Below are 9,139 nucleotides of genomic sequence, written 5' to 3' on the forward strand. Positions count from 1 at the left end.
TTTATAACAGCGATCGGGACTGCATGTAGGCTACTTACTCACTCACGGGTGATTCCCATAAACTCAAATAAACACGTTTCACATGTGGAATGATCGATTAGGCTACTGCGGCAACGCTCACACATCCGACCGAGGGAGAAGAGAAAGGAAACTTACTAAACAGACTCTCCGGCCGACTGACGTCACGGCAGCTAACTGACAGTTATCCACACTGAATAAAACACATCTTAACACACTGTAAAAAATATCAAACACTAATTTATGAACTTTGGGGCCTTTTCTACACACAGACACACGAACAAACTGCAATCAGGTTGTATTCAGGCATGCAAAACCATGGATTCACTCAATACATGCCATTATAGCCTATGCTATATTTGCTGAATAGAGACAGCCAAATTTAAGTTGGTTGTTTTAGTTGATTATAATTTATTTGCAGTAATTAGGCTACACCATGATTTGGATTTTCAATGAATAAAAACTAAATTTAAATGTATATATTCACCTTCTGTCCTTTATCTTTCAATTCATGTAACAATATACAGACATTTTTTTTATTTTTTGGGCCTATTTCGAATGGTAGAATTAATCGTGATTAATCCACGGAATCCTGTGATTAATCTGATTAAAAATTTTAATCGTTTGACAGCCCTAATAAATTTATGTGTCGACTTTTAGAGTAAAAAAACAAACTAATAATTGCACTCACTGACACTAAACAGAGTGATACAAGGTACTCCTCTGGGATGTGGAAACATTGGAATCGATGCTTTATCTATAAGTTAACATTTTTAACCTATTCCCCTGCAGTGTCTTGTTTTAAATATTTTTGTAATATTACATTGATGGATCTCAGAAAGTGTTTAGTGTGACTCTGTTTTATACTTATCTGGGAATTTTTGAAGTAAGGGAAATAATCATTTGAAATAATTGGGGTTAAGATGAAAACTGTTGGATTTTGTACAGCTGCTCCACCAACTCCAGTCACTGTGGCTATCGAGCACAATAATAAACAGCAGAATCTTCAGTCTTCAGACTGTTCATCTGCAGATACAGCTGCTGTTTGCTGTTGTCTCTGGAGATGGTAAACCGGCCTTGGACTGACTGAGAGTAGTATTTGCTGCTACCACCACCATCAGCAGCGATCTACTCCAGTCCTTTTCCAGGAGCTTGTCTGATCCAGTGCATCCAGTAGCTACTGAATGTGAATCCGGAGCCTGTACAGGTCAATCTGTGGGATTCTCCAGGCCTTTTAACCGCTGGTTCAGATTGTGTCAGAGTCTGACCATCAACACCTGCAGAGGCAAAGAAAACCATCAAATACAACAAATGTACCTATTTTAAAAAAATCATAATTTACAGAACAATGACGAGATTCACCTGCCCAGCAGAGAGTTAAAAGCAGCAGTCCTGTCCTATAGTCCATCATGTTAAACTGTGTGTCCACTGTTCTCTGTCCTCCTCTCTGCAGTCACATAAGTAGAGATGGAGGACATGTGAGTTTTGCATTGACTCCTCCTCACAGTTTGCAACTAGATTGTTCTTGTATCAGTGTGAATTACTGTAATATTTGCTGTACATGAGTTCTTCATCGAAGAGTCTCTCTCACATGTTTAGTATAATTTGTATCCGTTCAATAATACATTATTTAAATTGCTTGTTTATAGTCAAGTATCTTATCATTTTAATGTGTTGTGTTGTGTTTTTTGTGACACTTTTCTAAATGCTGTAAATGGGTTTTCAAATTGATGAAGATATTTTCTATATCTGCTTGTGTTTTGTGTATATGCATTTTTCTTCTTCAATTACAGGTTGTTGAGCTCTGTATGATTCAGTAACTACTGCAAATAAGATAATAATACCCGTTACACGTTTTTTTAAACATGGAATGATGATAAATATAATTTTTGAGTATTAATTTCAACTGAATCAATTAAAGCCTAGTTTAGGACTAGATGAATTCCATCAAATCAAATAAACATGCAATATTGTATCAGTGATTGTAATGTCAGAGCGTTCAAACAAATGAAAACCGCTGAAAGCCTATTCAATTACGAACATTTCATGAAACTAAAGATGAAAGTTTCATGAATGACCACTAATGACTTCATGAAAGTGAAGTCATTAGTGGTCTGAGGGCCCCTCCTCTGGTGGCTTCATGTTACTAGTGTTCAGACACTGAGGGGTTTTTGTACAGGTCTAATGCTTTGTGTTATTGTGACTCTCTGGCACAGTAATACACAGCAGTGTCTTCAGGCTGCACATTCTGTCCATTTAGAGTCACTGTCTTGCTGGAAGAGTCTAAGTCGATACTGAACTTGTTCTTCAGTGAATCTTTGTAGTATGTGGTGGATCCAGCTCCTCTTCCAATCCACTCCAGTCCTTTCCCTGCAGGCTGTCTGATCCAAGCTGTCCAGTAGCTGGTAACAGAATAAGAGACCTGACAGGTGATGGTCAGACGTTGACCTGGCTGCACAGTCACAGAGGCTGGCTGTGTCAACTGTTCACACTTCACACCTGTAAAAAATAAAAAATAAATTATAACAAATCATCAAGTTAAACTTCAAAGTGGAACTGTTGATTTTGACAAATCCAGAGAGACTCACATCCAGCTGCCAACAGCAGCAGCAGAGCTACAGGAAACATTGTTGGCGTTGAAAGTGACGTGCTGTGAACTACTCCACTGAAAGCCTGATGGGACGTTTTTATAGCCGAGTAAAAAGGAAGGTCAGTTAGTTTGCATATAATCATCAAACACATTAAGCATCAATGTTGGTCTAATTGGAGCCAAGAGAACAGTCTCTTCAGTGATATAATATCTTCAGAGTGAATATCTGGAAATTAATTCATTAATATATATATTTAAATTGTATTACCCACTCACCTCCAATATTTTGAACATGTTCCTCCATTCACAAAAATTAAAGAACTTTTGACACTACTTTTACTGTAAACTGTAAATGCCTAAATCTGATGTAGATAACAATTCACGATTAAAATATTATTGAAATTCCTCTGTAAATAACAACAAAAATCATGATCTTTATTTATTTTCTTAAAGTGAATGTTAACATGAATCAAGCATAATGATCAATTACAACGTGTATGAGGTGAGTCTTGCTGGTTGCTGTATTTGCGCAGGTCTGTTGCTGGTTTGTATGATACACTGTCAGTTGATGTACACAGTAATACACTGCTGGGTTCTCAGACCGTAGACTAAATATTATGCTTGCTGGTTCAAACTCAAGTGTGAAGCCTGGATGACCTTCTCCAGGTCAGCAACTGAGGAAAACCACATGCTCTGAGTTATCATTGCTTTAGATAGCTGTTATCAGTAAGACCTGACTAAAACTGTCCATGCGGCACAAGCATTGAGTTTGACTGGACGAGTCCAATACTGTTCCCACATGTGGAAACAGAAATAAACTTAATTGTGATTGTCAAGAATGTATTGATTATATGACCTTTTTATCAAACAGATGAGACAATGTTGCGCTGTTGCAAATGTTTTCCCACTTTACTGTAACAGTGATATGGTCTGAACTCATTTGTGGTCTTATAGCTCCTCCTCTGGTGGCTTCATGTTACTAGTGTTCAGACACTGAGGGGTTTTTGTACAGGTCTACTGATGCTTTGCGTTATTGTGTCTCATCTGGCACAGTAATACACAGCAGTGTCTTCAGGCTGCACATTCTGTCCATTTAGAGTCACTGTCTTGCTGGAAGAGTCGAAGTCGATACTGAACTTGTTCTTCAGTGAATCTTTGTAGTAAGGGCTTCCAGTGCTTCTCATCCCAATCCACTCCAGTCCTTTCCCTGCAGGCTGTCTGATCCAAGCTGTGTAATAGCTGCTGAGTGAATAAGAGACCTGACAGGCGATGGTCAGACGTTGACCTGGCTGCACAGTCACAGAGGCTGGCTGTGTCAACTGTTCACACTTCACACCTGTGGAGGAAAACATGTTGAATATTGACTGTGTGTTATAACAGTGAAGAGTCAGTGAGCTGTGATCATACTGTCAGTGTCTCTGCCTCAGTGAGACTCACAGGATCCAGCAGCCAGCAGCAGCAGCAGAGCTACAGAGAACATGGTCGCTGTTGAAGGTGATCTGATGGGAGCTTCTCTTCTTCTGCTGCAACTGACAGCATGACATCAAGTCTTTATGGCAGACTGAGAGGAAGTTGACTTTGCATAGAGATGGACCCTGACAGGCTATAAAGCAAGCATGATTACATTTAAATTTAAAATCATCACATAGTTTTGTGCCTCAGCTAGCTGTGTAGGAGAACACTGGAGCAACACACAACTTGTCTGAATGCAGCAGTTGTATTGAGACTTGAGTCATTATTAAGCAGATGGTATATTTTTGTAGTGGTTAGTTATTTGACATATGTTTCTGTACAGTTTTGCTCATTCTGCAACACTGTGAGTTTCAAACACAATACTAAATAGCAGATTGTTCAGTTGTGAGACTGTTTATCAGCAGGGACAGCTGCTTTCTACTGTTATCTCTGGAGATGGTAAACCAAGCTTTGACTGACTCAGAGTGTACCATTAGTAGACTGACAGTAGCTGACAGTTCAGGGTAGTAAAGTCAAGTAAAAGACTCATCATCCTATTATAATTTTACTATATCACTGAATTGACATAATGATACTAATACAAATAGCCACACACTTCATTCAGGTTTACCAACGGCAATCATTGTCATTTATAATTGCATTGTATCTCACTCAGTCCTCTTCAGTTTTCACTGCAGGTTTTATGACCAGAAATGTTTTAATCCCTCTAACGAAATGAGAGACGTGGCGGGTGATGGTTGGAATATGTCCTTGTTGGACTGCCAAGATGCTCGTCAACTGACTTATTTACATTGCTCTCCTGTGGAAAACATGCAGGGGTATAATCGGTCACATTCACTTAAATTATTCACACAGCAAAGTTTTTTTAAGATAAAATGGTTGATAGATGAATGAGTCTTCGGTTATTGACTCACATTGATAACTGTTTTGTCTGAGGACCCATTGTTTAGTCTTACAATCATAATAGACTTAGGGTGTATTCACACATGGAAAGTCCGTTAGTTCACTTGCTTTGGTCCAGACCAAATAGAGTTTAGATTTTTTTTGTTTGGTGTGGTCCACTTTCATATTGCCCGTTTTGCAAGTGAACCAGCATTACGAAGCAAAACCACACGTGATCTGAGGTCATTCATTCATTGGACAGACATTCTGGGGTGGAGAGAAGCAGGAAGAACGAAGTAAAAACTGCGAAATATATCATTGATATATAATACGGGGTTAAAAATAATAAAAAGGCCTACATCTAGCCTATAAATAAAGAAGAAGAAAATCTAATTATTGTTGTTTCATATGGTTATAATATGTAGCCCTATGTCAATGCCACGTTATGTGGCTTGTAGCCTACGATGTGAAACATAATGTAGGCTATAGCCTACTGTATTTTTGCTGTTGGACGCGCGGCTCGAGAGAAGAATAGGCTCAAGCTGACACTCAGCTGATTAAGCAGTGTATCAGCTGGGTGTCAGTTCGGCGCGGTTCAGTTCCAAACTGACACAGGGACAGTATTGACGGTCACGTTGGGAAGAAAAATAAAAACACACACTTCATGCAAAGCGCAGCGTGAACCTGTTGGCACTGTGCGGGAGACGCTCCCCTCTCCATCTGATCGCTGAACATATCAGCATGTGTACGCGTCATTATCAACTGTAATATTTTCGCTCGGGGCTCCCGGTCAAACCACAACTAATCTTCCTAACAACGGCGACAACAACACTTTCCCATAATGTGAAGCTGATGGCGATTAAAGAAAAAAAAGAAAAGAAAAGAAATCAAAGGCGCAGTGCTTCCTGCAATTGGGTCGGATCGAGTCCGGCCGAATTCACACCACAAACGAACTGCAGCAGAGTTCGTTTTGAAGCGCATCGAGACCACCTCTTCAGCTGGGTCTCGGTCCGCTTGTTTGGTCCGCCCCCGAGTGCGATTGCTGTATTCACACCTGCCTGAAAGATGCGCACCGAAGGCAGAAGTGCACCTGAGTTCGTTTCAACCGAACTAAACACGGCATGTGTGAATACACCCTTAGACTTTAGACTTAGACTTTATTGTCCCCAAGGGGAAATTCTTTTTCACTTCACATTACATTTAAGGGCTGCACGCCAACAGACAAGACAGATGGACAACAAACACAACAAAATAAACATGCATACAGAATATATAGACAGAGTGGGACTGGGGTGATTTTATCTTGGCCTTTTGTTTAGTGCTGCTATGGCTGCAGGCACCAGGCTTTTGCCGTAGCGGGCCTTCCTACACAGCAGGGACCTGTACCATACTGTACTGTATTAATGTGTTTAATTTGTGTCCATTTCATCATAATTTAGAAACTAAATTTAAATATAACAGAAAAGGTGTCACATGTGCCTTGGGGAGTAACTGACAGGAATATTATTAACCGGTACATTATTGTCGGAATGCACATGTTGGTAAAAACCATAAAAAAGGGGAAGTAACAAACCACGATCAATTACAACGTGTATGAGGTCTTGCTGGTTGCTGTATTTGTGCAGGTCTGTTGCTGGTTTGTATGATACACTGTCAGTTGATGTACACAGTAATACACTGCTGGGTTCTCAGACCGCAGACTAAATATTATGCCTGCTGGTTCAAACTCAAGTGTGAAGCCTGGATGACCTTCTCCAGGTCAGCGAATGAGGAAAACAACATGATCTGAGTTATCATTGCTTTAGATAGCTGTTATCAGTAAGACCTGACTAAAACTGTCCAGGCTGCTCAAGCAATGAGTTTGACTGGACGAGTCCAATACTGTTCCCACATGTGGAAACAGAAATAAACTTAATTGTGATTGTCAAGAACGTATTGATTATATGACCTTTTTATTAAACAGATGAGACAATGTTGCACTGTTGCAAATGTTTTCCCACTTTACTGTAACAGTGAACTTGTCTGAACTCATTAGTGGTCTTATAGCTCCTCCTCTGGTGGCTTCATGTTACTAGTGTTCAGACACTGAGGGGTTTTTGTACAGGTCTACTGATGCTTTGTGTTATTGTGGCTCTCTGGCACAGTAATACACAGCAGTGTCTTCAGGCTGCACATTCTGTCCATTTAGAGTCACCGTCTTGCTTGAAGAGTCTAAGTCGATACTGAACTTGTTCTTCAGTGAATCTTTGTAGTATGAAGCTCCAGTATGTCTCATCCCAATCCACTCCAGTCCTTTCCCTGCAGGCTGTCTGATCCAAGCTGTGTAGCTGCCCAGAGAATAAGAGACCTGACAGGGGATGGTCAGACGTTGACCTGGCTGCACAGTCACAGAGGCTGGCTGTGTCAACTGTTCACACTTCACACCTGTGGAGGAAAACATGTTGAATATTGACTGTGTGTAATAACAGTGAACAGTCAGTGAGCTGTGATCATACTGTCAGTGTCTCTGCCTCAGTGAGACTCACAGGATCCAGCAGCCAGCAGCAGCAGCAGAGCTACAGAGAACATGGTCGCTGTTGAAGGTGATCTGATGGGAGCTTCTCTTCTTCTGCTGCAACTGACAGCATGACATCAAGTCTTTATGGCAGACAGAGAGGAAGTTCACTTTGCATAGAGATGGACACTGAGGGGCTATGAAAGAAGGATGGACTGTTGTGACACAGGTTGTCAAGAGTCTGGTTTGTATTTTCAATGTTTATTTTAAGACGAAACAAAATAATAAAGTGGTACATGTTTAGTAATGTCCTTATTTGAGATGAGAAACATCTTAAATCAAAGCCGTTTACCAGCAACTCTTTTTATTGAGCTCATTCTTGCAGGAGGCATTCAAAATGTTTAACCCATCCTGGCTTTGTCGCAGTCTGCAATGCACATTTTGTGCATGTGCATTACAGACTTATGAACAGAAAAAACAAAAATACTTTTCTTTTGTAGTCGTTTTGTTTCGACTCCAAACCACAGATGAGACATGTTAGTAGATTTTTCATAATTATAAGACAAAGGCTGTAAATGTTTTCTCTTCAAGATGTTTTGTTTATCTGTAAAATGTCCTTCACAAAAAAGAATTATATTAAAATTGCTTGGAATCTTTTTTAAGGTGTTTCTGGGATTTAAAAGTTTGTATTTCATATGTTGTGTTCTTTCATGTACTTTAAAACATTTGCACTTATATCACACTAATTCAGAGAATTGACAGAAAATAAACAGACAATCATATTTATACATAATCTGTTTTATAAGCACACAATAGTATATTTTTTGCTTAAAAATATTGTTTTTTCTGTCTTCATTTTTTATTTTTATTTTTTTAAGATTCCCATTACTTATTACCGTAACAACTATTCTTCCTGGGGTCCACACAAAAGATCGAACAATACAAGACATTCAACATTACATAGATACTTTCACATTGCCAAACAAAATGATATGTAGTTTTACTGTTAAATTCACATTTCCTTTTTAACAAACACTTGAGACGATCAAATATGTACAACTATACAACATTACAAATTGCATCCACATTAGCCGTCAGTATAAGAGTGAAGGTTTCTTGGAGACACAGATATTTTATGTCTGTAGATTGAAAATAAATGTAACATTTTGGGTTTTGGGGAGACATGTGGAGGTTGCCCTTGGTGGTTGTAAATAGAGGAAGTAGTTTTTGTATGACTGTCCTATTAGTGTCTCACACTGTGGCTCTCTGGCACAGTAATACATAGCAGTGTCTTCAGGCTGCACATTCTGTCCATTTAGAGTCACTGTCTTGCTGGAAGAGTCTAAGTCGATACTGAACTTGTTCTTCAGTGAATCTTTGTAGTAAGAGCTAGAAGAATCTTTCATCCCAATCCACTCCAGTCCTTTCCCTGCAGGCTGTCTGATCCAAGCTGTCCAGTAGCCCAGAGAATAAGAGACCTGACAGGTGATGGTCAGACGTTGACCTGGCTGCACAGTCACAGAGGCTGGCTGTGTCAACTGTTCACACTTCACACCTGTTAAAAGAATGGGAAAAATGGTAATACATCCTCAAGTTAAACTTTAAATGGAACTGTCGACTTTGACAATCCAAAGAGACTCACATCCAGCTGAGAACAGCAGCAGCAGAGCTACAGGAAACAT

The 9,139-nt window shown here is 39.6% G+C and overlaps 3 gene segments (V, D, J or C); all 3 read right to left on the reverse strand.

Moving 5' to 3' along the window:
* Positions 1–3,648: 3,648 nt before the first annotated feature.
* Positions 3,649–4,088, reverse strand: LOC307262470 (immunoglobulin heavy variable 3-66-like). The segment is given in 2 exons: positions 4,046–4,088; positions 3,649–3,944 (listed from the first exon to the last, which is right to left on the reverse strand).
* Positions 4,089–7,085: 2,997 nt separating this feature from the next.
* On the reverse strand, positions 7,086–7,531 carry LOC307262763 (Ig heavy chain V region 5A-like). The segment is given in 2 exons: positions 7,489–7,531; positions 7,086–7,387 (listed from the first exon to the last, which is right to left on the reverse strand).
* Positions 7,532–8,194: 663 nt separating this feature from the next.
* On the reverse strand, positions 8,195–9,139 carry LOC307263406 (Ig heavy chain V region XIG14-like). The segment is given in 3 exons: positions 9,100–9,139; positions 8,713–9,012; positions 8,195–8,199 (listed from the first exon to the last, which is right to left on the reverse strand).

The sequence above is a fragment of the Ammodytes marinus genome (genome assembly GCF_949987685.1).
Source record: "Ammodytes marinus genome assembly, chromosome: 16".
In the NCBI taxonomy this organism is placed as follows: Eukaryota; Metazoa; Chordata; class Actinopteri; order Uranoscopiformes; family Ammodytidae; genus Ammodytes; species Ammodytes marinus.